The sequence below is a fragment of the Bubalus bubalis genome, chromosome 13 (genome assembly GCF_019923935.1).
Source record: "Bubalus bubalis isolate 160015118507 breed Murrah chromosome 13, NDDB_SH_1, whole genome shotgun sequence".
Classification (NCBI taxonomy): Eukaryota; Metazoa; Chordata; class Mammalia; order Artiodactyla; family Bovidae; genus Bubalus; species Bubalus bubalis.
In genome coordinates, this window is record NC_059169.1 from 28,244,218 (window position 1) to 28,264,003 (window position 19,786).

Below are 19,786 nucleotides of genomic sequence, written 5' to 3' on the forward strand. Positions count from 1 at the left end.
AGACTATCTTACAGAAAATTTGAAATCTGGTGATAAAGATTTTAAAGCTGTAGTAGATATTTTGGGGAAACAGATGTGGAAATAGTGGAAACAGTGTCAGACTTTATTTTGGGGGGCTCCAAAATCACTGCAGATGGTGACTGCAGCCATGAAATTAAAAGATGCTTACTCCTTGGAAGGAAAGTTATGACCAACCTAGATAGCATATTCAAAAGCAGAGACATTAACTTTGCCAACAAAGGTCCGTCTAGTCAAGCCTATGGTTTATCCAGTGGTCATGTATGGATGTGAGAGTTAGACTGTGAAGAAAGCTAAGTGCCGAAGAATTGATGCTTTTGAACTGTGGTGTTGGAGAAGACTCTGGAGAGTCCCTTGGCCTTCAAGGAGATCCAACCAGTCCATTCTGAAGGAAAGCAGCCCTGGGATTTCTTTGGAAGGAATGATGCTAAAGCTGAAACTCCAGTACTTTGGCCACCTCATGCGAAGAGTTGACTCATTGGAAAAGACTCTGATGCTGGGAGGGATTGGGGGCAGGAGGAGAAGGGGACGACAGAGGATGAGATGGCTGGATGGCATCACTGACTTGATGGACGTGAGTCTTAGTGAACTCCGGGAGTTGGTGATGGACAGGGAGCCCTGACGTGCTGTGATTCATGGGGTCGCAAAGAGTCGGACACGACTGAGCAGTTGAACTGAAATGAAGATATTTTGGATACTTTTAACTATTTTTAGGACAGTTTTAGAATTACAGGAAAAATATTTGAGATGATACACAGTTCATTTATACCCTGCACACAGTTTCCCTGTTATTAACAATTTATATGAGCATAGTACATTTGCTACAGTGATGAATCAATGTTAAACCACTGTAATTGTTAGGTAGTTGTTTAGACACTAGCAGCAATGAGATGACAGAGGTGAAAAAACAAACAAAAATGAAAAAGAGGGAAATAATTAAGCTAAGCCCAAATCTGGAGAAACATCCTTGACAGTAACAGCAAAGAGGTGATGGTGGCTAAAGACAAGAGAGGTTCAGTCCTGTTAGGCCCCAACCATCTGGAGATCTTTACCTGTTCTCACTCAGAAACTATGGTCAGGCAGTGGGCAACTTATCCTGATAAAGAGGGAGCACATGACACAAGAGAACTTCTCCCAGCTACACATGCCAAGACTAGAGAGGCATAAAACCTCTAGTAATGCCAAACTCATTGTGTGTATGTGCTTAGTGACTCAGTCATATCCGACTCCTTACGACTCCAGGGACTGTAGCCTGCCAGGCTCCTCTGTCCAGGCAAGCATACTGGAGTGCGCTGTCATGCCCTCCTTCAGGGCATCTTCCCAACCCAAGGATCAAACCCAGGTCTCCCGCATTGCAGGCGGATTCTTTACCTTCCGAGCCACCACATTATAATAAAATCTAGATGTGGTTTTGTCCTCCCTAGAGTGGGCATTTCTTAATCACTCAAGTATGAGGCATGTACAATAATGATAACTTGTTACAGAACTCAAGACAGTCAATCAAATAGAGATCCTCTGTCACTCACCCATTATCACACCTGATTCCTCCCCATGACACTCACCCAATGTCTCCTGGCAGAACAACTTTTTATAAGCACTCTTAAGCCCATATAGGAATGCTGGTTTCATCTCACAGAAACAGCCCACTCTCCTCTGAGAGGATATCTCTGCTTTAACAAACTTTCCTTTGTGCTTAAGCGTGAAGCGATAGTTCACAAATTTTGCTTGCTATGGCAAGGTCTGAAGTTGCTGGCCCAGGTCTCCCACTGAACTCCTCAGTTGAAGCTCTCTGTCTGACACAATGCATGCCAAGCCAGTAATGTAATTAACTAAACTCTCTACTTTACTTAACATTTCTTAGTTATTATCATATATATATATATATATATATATGTCTATGTATATAAATATATATTTCTGTTCAAGATCCCATCCAGGATATTACATGATATTTAGATGTTATTGCACATCTCCTTGGGCTTCCCTTATGGCTCAGATGGTACAGAATTACATCTCCTTATGCTCTTCCTGGATGTGACAGTTTGGCAGATTTTCCCTGTTTTTGATGATTTTGGAAGATTTGAGGAATTTTGGTATTTTTTTAATATTCCAACTGATCCTCAGTTGGAATTTATCTGGGTTTTTACCCCTCATAGGCAGGCTTGAGTTACAGACTTTAGGGAGGAAATCTATAAAGTCCCACTTTATCCCATCCTAAAAAGGACACATGGAGAAGGCAATGGCACCCCACTCCAGTACTCTTGCTTGGAAAATTCCATGGACGGAGGAGCCTTTTAGGCTCCAGCCCATGGGGTCGCTAAGAGTAGGGCACGACTCAGTGACTTCACTTTCACTTTTCACTTCTATGCATTGGAGAAGGAAATGGCAACCCACTCCAGTATTCTTGCCTGGAGAATCCCAGGAACGGGGGAGCCTGGTGGGCTGCCATCTATGGGGTCGCACAGAGTCGGACACAACTGAAGCGACTTAGCAGCAGCAGCAGCAACAAGGACACATACTATTAACTTCATTAGTAATATTAATAATGATAGTGATGTTGACCTTGATCACCTGGCTAGGTTACTGTTTTCCAGGTTTTCTCATTGCTTATACCCTCCCCACCCCCACCCCCACTTTCCCTATTGTCTTCTTAGGAGTAAGAAGACAATATTGTCTACTTGAGGAGTAGGAGTTTATTCTCCTCTTCCATGAAAGCTGTATACTACTCAATGTATTTGCAATTCTACTACAAGGAAGATTTGTCTCTCATCCTCCATTTATTTATTAACTCAATCATTTCTTTACATCAGTATGGCCTCATTTATGGTATGATATTTTTGTCACCTTGCTAGATAAAATTTCAGATTAAAATGATTTCTTTCATACAGCATCTCAGGTACACATTGATTCAAAACTGAAGCTGTTAAAGATATGCTTATTATTAAAATCTTGCTTCATTTTTCAGGAATTCTAACCATATTTCTCTGTAGAGTTAAGTAAGGTATCTGTTCCTAAATATTGATTAGTGGTTAGGCCAGTTGAAACCCTGCTGACTTTATTAGCCATCAGAAGAGAATATATAAAATTGTTTACCTTAACTGAGGCTTCCCAGGTGGATCAGCGATAATGAACCAGCTGGCAACACAGGAGACATGGAGATGTGGGTTCAATCCCTGGGTGGGGAAGATTCCCTGGATAACAAGTGGCAACCCACTTCAGTAATCTTGCAAGGAGAATCCCAAGGAAAGAGAAGCCTGGCAGGCTACTGTCCATGGGGTTGCAAAAGAGTCAGACATGACTGAACAACTAAACAACAACAGAATAGCTTAATTGTAGGTCTTATACCACAATAAGACTTGTATGAACGTTTAGGCCTTAAAAAGATGGTTGATATAGATGAGAAATGAGGGCAGTTTTCTTTCCCTTGAAAAGGAATTGTCTCAGGCTGTATCATTCCACATCCTCCAATCAGACAGGAGCATCTGCCTGTAACAGAGATAGAGGGAATTACTTGGCTGGCAAGGGAATTACAATACGGTTTAGGAATTGAGGAGCTTCTTATTTACCAAGTCCTCCCAAAGCCTCTATTCTGATTCCCATGTTTCATTGGTTTTTGACCAATTTTCTGACTTTCATATGAGGGAACTAGACTGGTGTATATGTATGTGTGTGGGTAGGTATGTGTTAGGGTTGGGGTTGTTATGTGTGCTGTATGTATTTATATATTTGTATCTCTCAAACTATTTACTTTCAGGACTATAGGCAGAATACAATGACCTAAATACAACTGTACTTGTTTAAATGGTAGACATATTTGGGATACACCAATCGATGACTGTTTTATCAGACTTCAAGAATTATTTTGGAGGGCCTTGAGGAAAACTCTAAAACAAATAACTAAGAGAAATGTACTGTGAGAGGAAGGAATTTAAAAGCATTAGCAAGTTGAGAAAGTGGTCTCTATGTTGAGTGGAGCTTTCTGAAATCAAAAGAATGTAATTTCAGAGAGCTCTCAGGCAAACCTGAAGACATGTACAAGACATGTACAAGGAATAAAGGTACTCAAGAGACTGATAGTCTGACTTTGATAATTCAACTTACCTAGATTATAAAATAAGTGGTATTTAACATATAGCTCCTTTTTCAGTATCTGTATAGTAATTCTGGGCTTCTCTGATAGCTCAGTTGGTAAAGAATCTGCCTGCAATGCAGGAGACCCTGGTTCGATTCCTGGGTTGAGAAGATCCACTGGAGAAGGGATAGGCTACCCACTCCAGTATTCTTGGGCTTTCCTGGTGGCTCAGCTGGTAACGAATCTGCCTGCAATGCAGGAGACCTGGGTTCAGTCTCTGGGTTGGGAAGATACCCTGGAGAAGGGAAAGGCTACACACTCCAGTATCCTGGCCTGGAGAATTCCATGAACTGTAATTTAATGGGCTTCCCAGGTGGCTTAATGGTAAAGAATCTGCCTGCCAATCAGGAGATGCAGGTTTGATCCCTAGTGGGGAAAATCCCCTGAAGAAGGAAGTGGTAATCCATTCCAGTCTTTTGCCTGAAAAATCCCACGGACAGAGGAGCCTTGTGGGCTACAGTCTATAGGGTCACAAAAGACTCAGACACAACTTAAAAACTAAACAACAACAATAAATTAATTTCATATTTTCACCAAACTTCGGTAAAGTCTGAAGTTCCTTTGTGCTGTGTAGAAAAAAGGGAAGGAATAGCAAATGGATATAAACCTTACTCAATATTAATTTCTCTGTGGCATCCAATGAGATGGATCAACCTTCTATCAAGGGAGTCTTGTCCAGTATATCCAGAAGATCAATAGCTACAGAGTGAGTGAGCAGCAACCTATGTCAAAATTGGGACAGCCATGAGAACAAAACAATATTGAGAAAGTAACAGAATGATATATAAGAACGTAAAACTGACACTTAGCTCTGCCTCCATTTTAAATAATCACATATATTACTTCCCCCAGAAAGAAAGGAAAAAGAAGCACTTTGCTCACTTAGAGAAATAAACAATAACAACAACAAAACTGGGTCAAACTGAAATATGTCTCATATCCAAACTGAATAGAACAAATTTTTCTGACAAAATATCAAATCCATTTTGCTGTGATGATGTTTGAGGAAATATTGCAACATTTACTAACAACATAATCATGAAAGAAAAGCTGTCATTTTTTGTGTGTGTGTGTGTCATGAAAAGGCAGCTAGAAATTCAGTACATTTGATAATCATTTTTTTTTTCTTTTCTTTTCCTTTTTTTCCCCAAGCCAATACTGAGGTCCAGCCTTGTTTTTAATTTCATTTATTTTCTTTCACTTGTCTATCTTCCTTTGGCAATCTCTGAGGAAAAGCTAGACAACTTTCATCCTTATTTGAATTAAATCATTATCCTAAAATAGAGTCATATTTTGTCAATCAATATCTCCAAATGTTTATTGAAATGGGCTCAAAGGGAAAGTAAATGAAGCTCATGAATACACTGAAACAGCCAGAGTGAAAAATGTGGTTAGCGCTCATAAAAAGTAAATCTACAAATCCCTGGTTTAGTGTGGTTGCTATAGATAAATCTGAGTATCTACAGGGTTTCTTGAGCTCAACAGTTTGGGGCTTCCCTCAGCTCCACGTAACTTGCATTTCAGGTATATCGTTTTCTGTATATTGAGACTAAAGATATACAGATGATCCCAAACAACACAACAAGGGTTTGAATTGCATCAGTCTACTTATAGGCAAATTTTTTCAATAAATAATACAATAATATACAATCTGCTAATGACTGAATTTGTTGATGTAGAACCTTGAGCAGATTTTCATCTCCACAGGAGTTGGGGCCCAACACCTGCATTGTTTAAATGTCTGTATCATTTCAAATAATAGTATCACTAATATAATTTAGATTAAGGTTAAGATAAGGCAATTAAGTAAGTCTATTAGACTGAAATAATCACTTAGCACAATCTTCTATTTTGATAATGAATATAAAAAACAAGTATTCTCTCAAGCAGTTGACAGCTTTTCAAAAATCTGAATGACCAGTATTCTTATTTTTTAAATAATGAATCTTAGCCTTCCAAAGTAAATGGAAAAAGAGCAGTAGCAACAAGTCTTTAGACATGCATTTTCTAGTTGAAAACACCATAATTTGCAAAGGCATTCATCATAAGGGTAAGGTTGTAGAGATGATATTTTCCTCTGGACATCCTAAAAGATTTAGGGATTCTAGCCCATTTAATCACCAGAAGAAAAATAAAATCCTCTAGAATTAATAGCTTGGAGATAATTCTAGTTGAAACAGGAAGCCAATATAAATCTGCCAATATGAGACTAATATGTTGTTTCTTCACAGTCAAAGTTAAATTATGATCCAACAAGTTCTAGACATGCTGTAATTTGGAGATAGCCTTATCAAAAAAAGCCATAAAACCAAATAGTCAAGTAATCAGTTGCTATAGAAACTGTAATACAAAATAAATAAATGAGACCTTCAAAAAAACAAGATATAAAAAGCATGCAAAGGTATGGCATAATTCACAAGGTATTAAATTCACATAAATTAAAAAAAACTTGTTGAAGTATGAATGCTTGCAGTCCTCTTTTGTAAGTGTCAGGTGTTTAAAAGCTTAGACACACATGTTAAAAAGGCAAGGTAAAATAATATTCTTGTTTGCAAGATGGAGAATTCCATTCAAGAGTATAACAAAAGATGACTTTTATGTGCATATGAATTATTAATTTGAATATTAAATATCAGTATTAATAATATGAAACCATCCAAGCACACATAATTTTAAGAAATCAGATCTTCATAAAAGAATCTTTTTTTCTTTTCCTGTCACTTTCTTCTACTCTCTCTCTACTTCCCTCTTTGTCTCCTTATCCGTGTTGTCATCATTTTTACTTAGAATTCATCATTTTTAAAATGTTCTTTAAAAATATACAAGCAACTCCTGCAGCTCAATTCCAGAAAAATAAATGACCAAATCAAAAAATGGGCCAAAGAACTAAATAGACATTTCTCCAAAGAAGACATACAGATGGCTAACAAACATATTAAAAGATGATCAACATCACTCATCATCAGAGAAATGCAAATCAAAACCACAATGAGGTACCATTTCATGCCAGTCAGAATGGCTGTGATCCAAAAGTCTACAAGCAATAAATGCTGGAGAGGGTGTGGAGAAAAGGGAACCCTCTTACATTGCTGGTGGGAATGCAAACTAGTACAGCCACTATGGAGAACAGTGTGCAGATTCCTTAAAAAACTAGAAATAGAACTGCCTTATGACCCAGCAATCCCACTGCTGGGCATACACACTGAAGAAACCAGAATTGAAAGAGACATATGTACCCCAATGTTTATCGCAGCACTGTTTATAATAGCCAGGACATGGAAGCAACCTAGATGTCCATCAGCAGATGAATGGATCAGAAAGCTGTAGTACATATACACAATGGAGTATTACTCAGCCATTAAAAAATAATACATTTGAATCAGTTCTAATGAGGTGGATGAAACTGGAGCCTATTATACAGAGTGAAGTAAACCAGAAAGAAAAACACCAATACAGTATACTAACACATATATATGGAATTTAAAAAGATGGTAATGATAACCCTGTATGTGAGACAGCAAAAGAGACAGATGTATACAACAGTCTTTTGGACTCTGTGGGAGAGGGTGAAGGTAGGATTATTTGGGAGAATGGCACTGAAACATGTATGATATCATATAAGAAATGAATCCCCAGTCCAGGTTCAATGCAGGACACAGGATGCTTGGGGCTGGTGCACTGTGATGACCCAGAGAGATGGTACGGGGAGGGAGGGGGGAGGAGGATTCAGGATGGGAAACATGTATACACCCATGGCAGATTCATGTTGATGTATGGCAAAACCAACACAATATTGTAAAGTAATTAGCCTCCAATTAAAATAAATAAATTTAAATTAATATATATATTTCACTACAGTTAAATAGGTAAAGTAATATTATCTCCATTTTCAAGTGAAGGAATATGAACTCCAACATTATTTTCATTTGATACAAAATTTTAGTTCCAATGAGTTACCCTGTGTTGCTCTACAGAGAAGGAAAGATAAATATCTTACTGTGCTTTCTTTGATAGTAATTCAGTGTTTCCAAGAAAAGTTTATAATGGATTGACTAAATTATAGAAAAATTAGTTTACTTATGAGTGAATAATTAATAACGATTTCAGAGGCTCTCTGAGTCTGAAAGGTATTGAAACATTTTTTGAGCACATTCAATATGATGCACCATTCACTTCTTTTGGATAAACACACAGAAGTGGAATTGCTGGGTCATAAGGTAGTTCTGGACTTCCCAGGTAGCTCAGCTGGTAAAGAAACTGCCTGCAATGCAGGAGACTCCAGTTCAAGTCCTGGGTTGGGAAGTTCCCATGGAGAAGGGATAGGCTACCCACTCCAGTGTTCTTGGGCTTCCCTGATGGATCAGACAGTAAAGAATTCGCCTGTAATGAAGAAGGCCTGGGTTCAATATTCGGGTTAGGAAGATCCCTTGGAGGACGCCATGGCAACCCACTCCAGTTTTCTTGCCTGGAGAATTCCATGGACAGAGGAGCCTGGTGGGCTATAGTCCATGGGGTTGCAAAGAGTCAGACACAACTAAGCACAGCACAAGGTAATTCTATTTTTAATTTTTTGAGGAACCTCTATACTGTTTTCCACAGAGTTTACACCAACTTGAATTCCTAATGACAGTGTGCCAGGGTTTCAATTTCTCCACATCTTTACCAACACTTAGTGCCTATGTTTTTTTTAATAATAACCATCCTGACAGGTATGAGATGATGTTTCTTTGTCATTTTTATTTGCATTTCCATGATGATTAGTGATATTTAGCATTTTTCCATATACCTGTTGGTTATTTGTATGTCTTTTTCAGAGAAATGACTCTGCAAGTCCTTGCTAAGTCGCTTCATCCGTGTCCGACTCTGTGACCCCAGAGACGGCAGCCCACCAGGTTCCCCGTTCCTGGGATTCTCCAGGCAAGAACACTGGAATGGGTTGCCATTTCCTTCTCCAATGCATGAAAGTGAAAAGTGAAAGTGAAGTCGTTCAGTCGTGTCCGACTCTTAGCAACCCCATGGACTGCAGCCTACCAGGCTCCTCCGTCCATGGGATTTGCCAGGCAAGAGTACTGGAGTGGGGTGCCATTACCCATTGCAAAATCAGGTTATTAGTTGTTTTAGCTATTAGGTTGAAGTTCCTTATATATTCTGGAGATTCTCCTCTTATTAGATATATGCTTTGCAAATTTCCTATCCCAATAGCTGTATTTTCACCCTGTTGATTGTTTCCTTTGCTGTGAAGAAACTTGCTGCTTGACGTATTCTCACTTGCTTATTTTTGCCTTTTTTGTCCTTACTTTTCATGTCATATTCATTAAATCATTTCAGAGACCAATTTCCAAAAGCACTGATCTCCCATGTTTGCTACAGCACTATATACAATAGTGGATAATTAATTCCAAACATGGAATGCTGCTGCTAAGTCGCTTCAGTTGTATCCGACTCTGTGTGACCCCATAGACGTCAGACCACCAGGCTCTCCTGTCCCTGGGATTCTCCAGGCAAGAACACTGGAGTGGGTTGCCATTTCCTTCTCCAATGCATGAAAGTGAAAAGTGAAAGTGAAGTTGCTCAGTCGTGTCCGACTCTTAGCGACCCAATGGACCGCAGCCTACCAGACTCCTCCATCCATGGGATTTTCCAGGCAAGAGTACTGGAGTGGGGTGCCATTGCCTTCTCTGAAACATGGAATAATTAACTCCAAATTATGGAAACTACCTAAATGCTCATTGACAGATGAGAAGATGCATAAAACATGGTATATACTTACAGTAGAATACTATTCAGCCTTTAAAAAGAAGAGCCTTGGCAATGTGTGACAACGTGAATGCATTTTGTGACATCATGCTAGGTGAAATAAGCCAGTGACAGAAAGACAAATATTGCATTATTTCAGTTATGTAAGTTCTCTAAATTAGCCAGATTCATAGACTCAATGAGTAGAAAGCTGGTTGCCAGGGACCAGGAGAGGGAGAAATGGAGAGTTACTTACCAACAGGCATAAAGTTTCAACTAAGCAAAATGAATGAGCTCTAGAGAGCTGCTATACAACATTTTATATATAGCATAAAGTACTATACACTTAAAAAAATTAAGAGGGTAACTCTCATGTTAAATGTTCTTACCACAACAAAATAACACAAGTAAATGAAAGTAAATAATTAAGCATTTGCTCTAAGTAATTTGACTGTAGGAAAACACATTTAAAGTAAGCTAAGTAACTAAAATGGCATCATGTTTTGACACTGTATTTTCACTGAGACCCAAAGGAACTAAAAATCTCAGAAAAAAAAATGAAATTATACCTTAAGCAGCTTTTTATTTTATATGTACAGAAGGTATGCCTGCTAAGTTGCTTCAATCATGTCCCACTTTTTGCAACCCAATGGACCGTTAACCCACCAGGCTCCTCTGTCCATGGGATTCTCCAGGCAAGAATACTGGAATGGGTTGCTGTTTCCGCCTCCAGGGGCTTTTGCGGACCCAGGGATCGAACTCATGTCTGTTATGTCTCCCGTCTTGGCAGGCGCCTTCTTCACTACTAGCCACCTGGGAAGCTCATATGTACAGAATATTAGACAATTAATATACTTCAAGATAAACGAACGAAAAAAGCAAGCAAATCATTTTAGTTGCTGTGCGCCGTGCTATCTATATTGTATCTATTAAAACAAAACCTTCCCCCACCCTTGCTGCTGCTGCTGCTAAGTCGCTTCAGTCATGTCCGACTCTGCATGTCGCCATAGACGGCAGCCCACCAGGCTCCCCCGTCCCTAGGATTCTCCAGGCAAGAACACTGGAGTGAGTTGCCATCTCCTTCTCCAATGCGTGAAAGTGAAAGTGAAGTCGCTCAGCCATGTCCGACTCTTAGTGACTCCATGGACTGCAGCCTACTAGGCTTTTCTGTCCATGTGATTTTCCAGGCAAGAGTACTGGAGTGGGTGCCATTGCCTTCTCTGCCCCGACCCTTGAGTCAGGATTAAGCTCTTCAAGAATGAGGAAGAAAAGACTTAACATGAATTGTGAGATCAGGATGAGAGACAGGTGGAGAGACAGAGAGTGGAGAGAGAGAGAGAGAGACAGAAACATGGAGAGATTGACTAATGTTACAGGACATGTAAGATCTATAATTTTTTCATCACATGCAAGTACGTATGGTTTTACTGTTCTTTCATTCTGTTCATATTCTTAAACTTACATGTTTATTCTTAAACGTACAAATGGAGTGTTTTGTGTCAAACCCAGCTAAGTACCCTCACAAAATCCATCATTTTCTTACTCCTTATTACTAGAATATCATGTTTTGGGGGAAGTAGCAAAGAGCCCAGATTAATGATTTTGCAGGCTTCCATAAAATAATGAAAGGAGATGTAACATACTGTGACAAATAGATGTAAGTGGAAGTCTACCGCTGGAGTTTCCAGACAATCTGATTTCTGTTAATTTGGGCTCTTTGCTCACTGCAACCGCCCCCCCCCCATCCCCCAGCAGCCTGCTGCTCCAAGAAACATGATATTCTAGTAATAAGGAGTAAAAAAAAAAAAAAAAAAAAGTGGATTTTTTTGAAGGTACTTAGCTGGGTTGCCACAAAATATACTCGTAAGTTTAAGAATATGAACAGAATGAAAAAACAGTAAATGAAACCATAAATACTTGCATATGATGGAAAAACATATATCTTTACATGTCTTGTTATATTAGTTAATCTCTCTCTGTCTATGTCTATCTCAGTTAGCATGAGCATTTTGTCTTTCTTTATTCTTCTAAACTCTTCTGGTTTGTAGTGTCTTTGCAATGTTGGAGATTCCAAGCTATTTTTTGAATATGAAGAGAATGTACCTTCCATGGAAGGTAGGTAAAATAGAAAGATAAAATACACTCATGTGTTGATGACATCATCAAGCTACATTTTCAGTCCTGGGTTGTTCATTAGATACTGGGGCATTGTTGAGCCAGGTGAGATAAAGAAACCCTTTTGATAAGTAAGTTACCGATGGCAAACATTGATATTGGTGTTCTGGGGCCTTAAATGTTCTACTCTTAACCTAGGTTTTGGAGAAGACAATGGCACCCCACTCCAGTACTCTTGCCTGGAAAATCCCATGGATGGAGGAGCCTGGTAGGCTGCAGTCCATGGGGTCGTGAAGAGTCAGACACGACTGAGTGACTTCACTTTCATTTTTCACTTCATGAACTGGAAAAGGAAATGGCAACCCACTCCAGTGTTCTTGCCTGGAGAATCCCAGGGACAGGGAGCCTGGTGGGCTGCCGTCTATGGGGTTGCACAGAGTCGGACACAACTGAAGCGACTTAGCAGCAGCAGCAGCAGCAACCTAGGTTTAGTCACATTAAAGAAAAAAAAATTTTTTTTGATCTTCTCACCTCATTCTAGGATGAGCATTTTTCTATCTTCCTTAAATGACATCTGTAGCATCAGAATAAATCAATATTTGTCCTTCTATTCATAAGACCCTGTGCCTCACTACTTCAAGATTTTCTCTAATTCTAACAGAGCCCAATAGAAAGAGAATGGTTAAAACACACATTAACACATAAATAAGCCCATTCTTTGGATGGTTAATTTTTTTTTGGAAAGTTTGCTGCCATATATAAAGTGTTTTTAAAAATCTGATGGAAGTACTCAGTTGGAGCATCCCAGATAGACTCAGACCAAAAAGTATAATGGATTCAAATACTTTAACTCAATCTGCATCTCATATTTGAATCATTTTTGCTCACTTGCAGTGCTTTTTGATAAGAAAAGATCATTACAAGTAATGCATTTACACTGACATATGCTTACCTTAAATATCTTTGTTTCATTATGTTTAATTTACTAATGAAAAATTTTAGATGTAAGTGAACTGGAAATAAACTGAAATGTGTTAGCCTTGAAAAGTGAAAGTTAAATATTAGGGATACGCAAGAATTCTGGAGTGGGGAGTCATTTCCTTCTCCAGAGGATCTTCATTACTCAGGGATCAAACCCGGGTCTCCTGCACTGCAGGTGGTGGAGATGTAATTGCAATTGATAACATTGCAGGTGGTTTCTTTCCCATCTGAGCCACCAGGGAAGCCCTAACTAAGTGAAATCAAGTCTTCAAAGATACATAGACAGAATTGAAATTCCTGAAATTTTGGAAGTTATTTCAAGAGAAAATTAAGAAAATCATATATTATTATAAATACCAACTTTAGGTATTATACTTATATCCTTGTGGCATTTGGACACTCTGAAATTTTAACAAGACTTTCTTTAATCTCTATGTTCCTTAGAGGGATATGTTATTTAAAAGACTGACATTAGAAATTAAAAAAATAAAAACTGAAGAAAAAAATGAATAAATAAAAAGGAGTTTTTAAAAAGAAATTTTATCACCAGACACTACACTTTTAAGGCAGAGAAACAATAGTCATACTCAAGGGATTCCATAGTGGAAAAATTATACATAAAGTGCCTTTAGGACAGACTGTGACATGGACTATATATAGCATGACCATTCTGATCAAGTTTAACCACTGCAAGTCTTTTCATATTATTTATAAAACCAATTACATGCTGATTCAGAAATCACATTTCACAGCTTGCCTTGTCAGATTACTGCATGATTAAGACTGGCCATCATTCTTTCTTTCTTCCTAATCAAATGGTCCAGCCATTGCCCAAGGTCAAATGAGTGAAAAAATGAAGTTCACTGTCTTGGCAGTGCTCTACTTCATTCTTTTGTCACAACTCCTCTTTTCCACTTAGGCAACCATGACCTCCATTCTGTTCTTTCCTGCTGATTCTTACTTTATTCCTGCCCTCGCCACCTACAGATGCTGCTATGAAAATTTGCTAACTCGTTATGGAACAGTTTCCAAGTGTCAGGTCTAACAAAAGATGCTTTGTCAATACCTTCTTACAAACATAGCATCTATACTGCTGAGAACTTTCTTTGACAGAACAAATGACAGGGTCTGGACTCAGATTGTGTAGATTCAAATTTATGTTTCACTTTGTGTGATTTTGGTCAAGTTCTTACATTTTTGTTGAGGATATGAGTACTGCTTACTTCATAGGATTGTAAGAAATTAAACTAAATAATATATTAACACATAAAACTAGAACAGTGGGTCTTGTACACTAATCATATTATTTTTCCAATCATAGTAAGACTATTTCAGTGTAATAGAGGAGGAGTCAGTTACGGAGAAGGCAATGGCACCCCACTCCAGAACTCTTGCCTGGAAAATCCCATGGATGGAGGAGCCTGGTGGGCTGCAGTCCATGGGGTCCTGGAGTCAGACACGACTGAGCGACTTCACTTTCACTTTTCACGTTCATGCACTGGAGAAGGAAATGGCAACCCACTCAAGTGTTCTTGCCTGGAGAATCCCAGGGATGGGGGAGCCTGGTGGGCTGTCGTCTATGGGGTCACAGAGTCGGACACGACTGAAGCGACTTAGCAGCAGCAGCAGCAGCAGCAGATACCTTAATGATACTAATGTTACTATTATTTTTAAACAAATTAATATGAGAGGAGTTCAGCCAGACATTTAAATTGTGTAGCAGTTTATGTGTTTGAAATTGTGGATATGCAAAACTGAATATAAAATAAATGTGTGACCATAGAACCTCACACTATCACCTGTGACTTGTAGGAGCAACAGGTTTTAACTGTATCCTTTTAGGTTTCAATACCAGTTCTTCCTTCTGAGACTGGGTGATAAATATGTTACTTTATATCTGAGAGCTTCCATTTAATTAAACTGAGGAAAATATCACTTACCTTCTGTGTTGTGACATATGATAAGAACTCTGTAAATAGTGTATTATGCTCTTAGTGTTTTGCCATATTGTTGTTTTCTGGCCTTTTGCTGCCTTTGCCAAATCCTCAAGATATGTGGTGGGTAAATATTATATATATATATAATATTGCAATTGATAACATTGTGTACACCCCTCTAAATGATTGTTTTAAAATATTTTACTTTTATTTCATAAAATGGAAAACATGTCTAGATTCATTCCATGGTATTTTAATTAAGAAAATAATTTTACTTAAAACACAAATTTTGATTACACACTTAACATAGGGGAAAGATATTAAAATGTAATACATACAAATTGACTATGTGGCAGGCATTTTAAATCCACCATCTCATTTTAATTATTAGACAAATATTTACAAAGATCTTAGGAGTTGGTAATACCAAAATGCAATTTTTTCAACACTTTTAATTAACATGAGATTAATGAATGCAGTTCTTATAGGAACATCCCTTGATTAGTTTAGTGTGTTGTGCTGTATTCTGATTTGATTATACGGTATTCCAAAGTATTGCAAAGAAGATATGCAGAGACGATTATCCTTTTAAGAAAAATAACCTAATGAGAAAACTCAGAGATTAGAACAGTAAAAAAAAAAAAAAAAAAACAACAACGTAGTCACTACTCAGTCCTGCACCCTCTATAGGGTAGTAGACGCTACAGAAAACCTATTAGGAAACATTTTCACCACCGAAGAGGTGTATATTTGTTGACAGAGGTAATAAATTAGGAACGTGTGAGAGAATTTCAATGGAAATGAAGCAGCAGGCTTACATATACTAAGTCCTTGAATCATTTCTCAAAAGACATGTAATCCATAAGATTATTGTCTACTTTGTTCTGGAGCAAGGCAAAACTGCACCATTCACTAAACTATCTTTGATAATATAAGGGAAGATTAATTTCATCTTTTTCCCTTTTCATATGAATAGTCATTCTCCCAGAGAATGCCTGGTGTAACTTAGTGTTAAAACGATCCAAATTTATGTGCACCATATGCTTCCTTGGATCTGCTTTATGGCAAAGACTAAAAATTATTGCAGCAAAGTAGTGATTTGTGATCAAAGGGTACAGCCTCAGCTAGTTCACAGAAAGGGCTGCGTCTGCTCTGGACGAGAACTGAGTGAGTTCAGTCACCTGAAGTCACAGAAATTAAAACTGCCATCCCAAGACATTGAAAAGGGCTGTTTCTACCTTTCTCAAGGATTCTGCAATTTTGTGCCTTAATTCTGCCACCTGCTGGTATGATAAAGAATTGAAAAGAGTTGACTAGATTTCAATGTGAGTTTTGCAGGAAACATCAAATTGTTTCAAATTACTTTGACAAAGTAGCTCATTTTCGTCAGCAAAGTTAATGTGTTTTCTTAGACTTTATGATTTCTTAAATAGTTATATAAATATATTTAGTGGAGGAAGATAAAGATTGTGTTTTATGTCAATAATTTCCTATTTTCCATAATTGCTTTAAGGACTTGATGTTAAAAGATTTTCATGGTCAGGAACTCAGAAAATATGTAACTTATCAAGTAATTTTATAGGAAGTTCAGGTAACAAATGCATATGGCTTGCAAAACTAACAGTTAAGAAAATAGTTTGTAAATTTCCCTGGTCTTGCCACTTTCTTGGCTTCTCATGCCTTCTACCGTAATGTGGGCCAAGGAGTGTAGCCACAATACAGTCGCATGAGAAGAAGCTATTGTGTTGTTGCTGTACAATAATCATACAGAAGAGGAGCTAAATCTGTACTGAGAGAAATTATAGGGGCACTGTGTAATTATGGTTTGCAAGGAAACCTATATGATTATAATTTGAGGAATTTAAAGAAATTGCTTTCTTCACATTTGAAGACAAAATCTTTGTCTCATGAAAACGGATTCTGTTTCCTTTTCAGGAGAGCAAAGACAATTATATACTCAGAAACATAATTAGTACAATACTGATTAACAGCAAAAGGCATTTTAAAAGACCACTTATTAGTCATGCAGTTTTTTTCATTATGTCAAGAGAATATCTTCAGAAAAGGCGAAAGAATTAAAAGTTCAAGGGATTAAAATATGTATTCAGTGTAGCTTGTGCCTTCTTTTTTAGCATTTTATCCAAATTAAGATTCTTCATGCTGATTAAATCGAAGTTAGATATATTTGTAAAGGCAGTCATATTTTCTCAGGCAGTTTTGCAAAAAGTGGAGCCTGAGGCGATGGCTTCTTTGATAGTTCTCTGTTAAGGAGCCAGCAGCCCAAGGAATGAGGATGGTGACACAATTTAAATATTACTTATAGGTCATGAAACTTTGAAAAGGAAGTGGTACTTTTCAGTTAATCATCCAGATATTTGTAAATAAATGACTATGTGGCATTGTCCAGAGGAAGCATCTGAGTATCTGATTGTCATTTGTAGTTAGGGTGATAAAAGGGAAGATTCTTAGGCAAACCAACAAAATAATGGTCACAAGTTTTTGTTTGTATATTTGTTTTTAATGCATTGTAGCAAAATAAACATTTAAATTAAGGATGGAAAAGAAATGTCAACTTACTTTTAAATTAAGTATGATATTGAAAAATCATAAATACATTATGGTGCCACATAATAGTTACCAGTCAGATTGCTAATATATTTTCTTCTATTTTGTGTGTTTTTCCATTTTTTTTATCATAGCTGCATAAATATTGAATTTTAGACCATGAATAGCCCATTTATATAACTGTTTTGTGGCTGCCACCAATTTTTTTTTCTCTCTTGTTTTACTTTACTGTGCTCACAGTCTAATGCTAATGACTCTGAGAGCCCCAGCATGGTTACTACTTGCAATTATTGATAGACATGTGGCTAATAATGGAGTTCAGGTGATTTTAAAAAGTATTTTGTGCATTACATATCCCTCCATGTTTGTACCAAGGCAATCAAGGATTGTGTCCAGGGAGCTAGGGTCTTGTCTAATGGTTCTTTCTTTATTGCTGTCCAAGATATTAGCCTGATCTCCTTTGGTGTTTAAAATAGTGACCAGCAGTGTGTGACAGCATCATTATCTTTTTTATCTCTAGAACTCAGAAGAGCTTTTCTTTAAATTTTGGAAATATTCTGTTATGTAAATACTCAAGATATGTTGCCTTTATTCTTTCAAATATCATTTTGATTCTTTTAGCATTCACACTTATTTTTTTCCCTAAGCAAATAATAGGTGTAACACAAATACATTATAAGGTAACTGAACTCATGATCAGATTGAGATTGACAAGAATCAGCAGGTCAATGCCTACTGTAAACCATCAGGTTAAGAGCTAGGAAGAATGCAAATATTTTATTAAATCTTTTTCCCATTATTTCTTTGCAAACAGTTGTTCACTCTCCTTTCGGTAATTTAAGTGGAATTAGCATTCTGGTTAGTCCCTCTGCAAAAACAAAAAGAAGCCAACTGAGAATACCGGAGTTCATTTCAGCTCCCCTGCCACAATCATTCCTCGATTTATATTTTTGACAAATTGTTCTCATTTCCCAAGGTCTCTGAAGGCAGCAGCTTGTGGCATATATTTCTGGCCCTCTTGCATATTTGGAAAAGAATCCAAACTCATCTCTGTAGTTCTATATCTAATGCTGAATTTCTTTTGCTTTCCAATCTCCACTCAGTTCTTTATCAAACAAACTCATCTGGCTCTAGGGGGCTTCCCAGGTGGCGCTAGTGGTAAAGAACCTGCCAGCCAATGCAGGAGGCTTAAGAGACACAGATTAGATCCCCATTGAAGTGATTTAGAACAGCACAGCACATCTGGCTCTAATAAAACTTACTTTCCTTTAAACACTACTCTATGAAAGTATTTCAGAAATATTGGGAAGCCTGAGGCTGGTTATTTTATATTTATTGTTGTTGACCCTCTAAGTCATGTCCAACTCTTTATGACCCTATGTACTGTAGCCCACCAGGCTCCTCTGTCCATGGAATTCTCTAGGCAAGTATAGTGGAATGGGTTTCCATTACCTTCTCTAGGATATCTTCCTGACCCAGGGATCAAACCTGCGTTTTTTGAGTCTTCTGTGTTGGCAGGCGGATTCTTTACCACTGAGCTACCTGGGAAAACAACCTCATGTATATTACTGGCAAAACAACAGCAACAGTAACAACAAAATACCTGCCTAATATCTGATTTCTCAATCCAAATTAATGGATGACTCTTTAGAATAAACTATCTGCTTTAGTAGGGCTTCCCTGGTGGCTCAGATGATAAGGAATCAGCCTGCAATGCAGGAGACCTGGGTTCGATCCTTGAGTAAGGAAGGCTGTCTGGCAACTCACTCCAGTATTTTTGCCTTGAAAATTCCATGGACAGAGGAGCCTGGAGGGCTACAGTCCATGGGGTCACAAAGAGTCAGACATGACTGAGTGACTAACACACACAGACACACAGACACGCACACACACACGCACACGCACACATCTGCTTTAGTATGTTTGTTGATACTCCATTTAGTTCTTCACATACTCCCCTTCCATGAAAACTTTATCTGAAGGATCTTTTATTCTTCTGCTATACTCAGTAGGAAATATTAGATACCTTTGCTATGATTTAAGAAATTCTTGTATAACACCTTTGCCATTTTTTTATTAAAAATCTTGCTGTCTCCCTGAGATACTATTAACAGGGGAAGAGAAGACTTGAGCCTGGTTTACTCTAGTGGTTTATTTTGCTTTGAAAGAGAATTGGCCAGAAATGGCCAGATTTGCAATAATATGTTGATTTATGGGCTTGGGAGTATCAGGGACTTATACTGAAGATAATTGGAGAACTGGTAACAAAGAAATCTGGGGAAGAGGTATGTGCGATGACTGA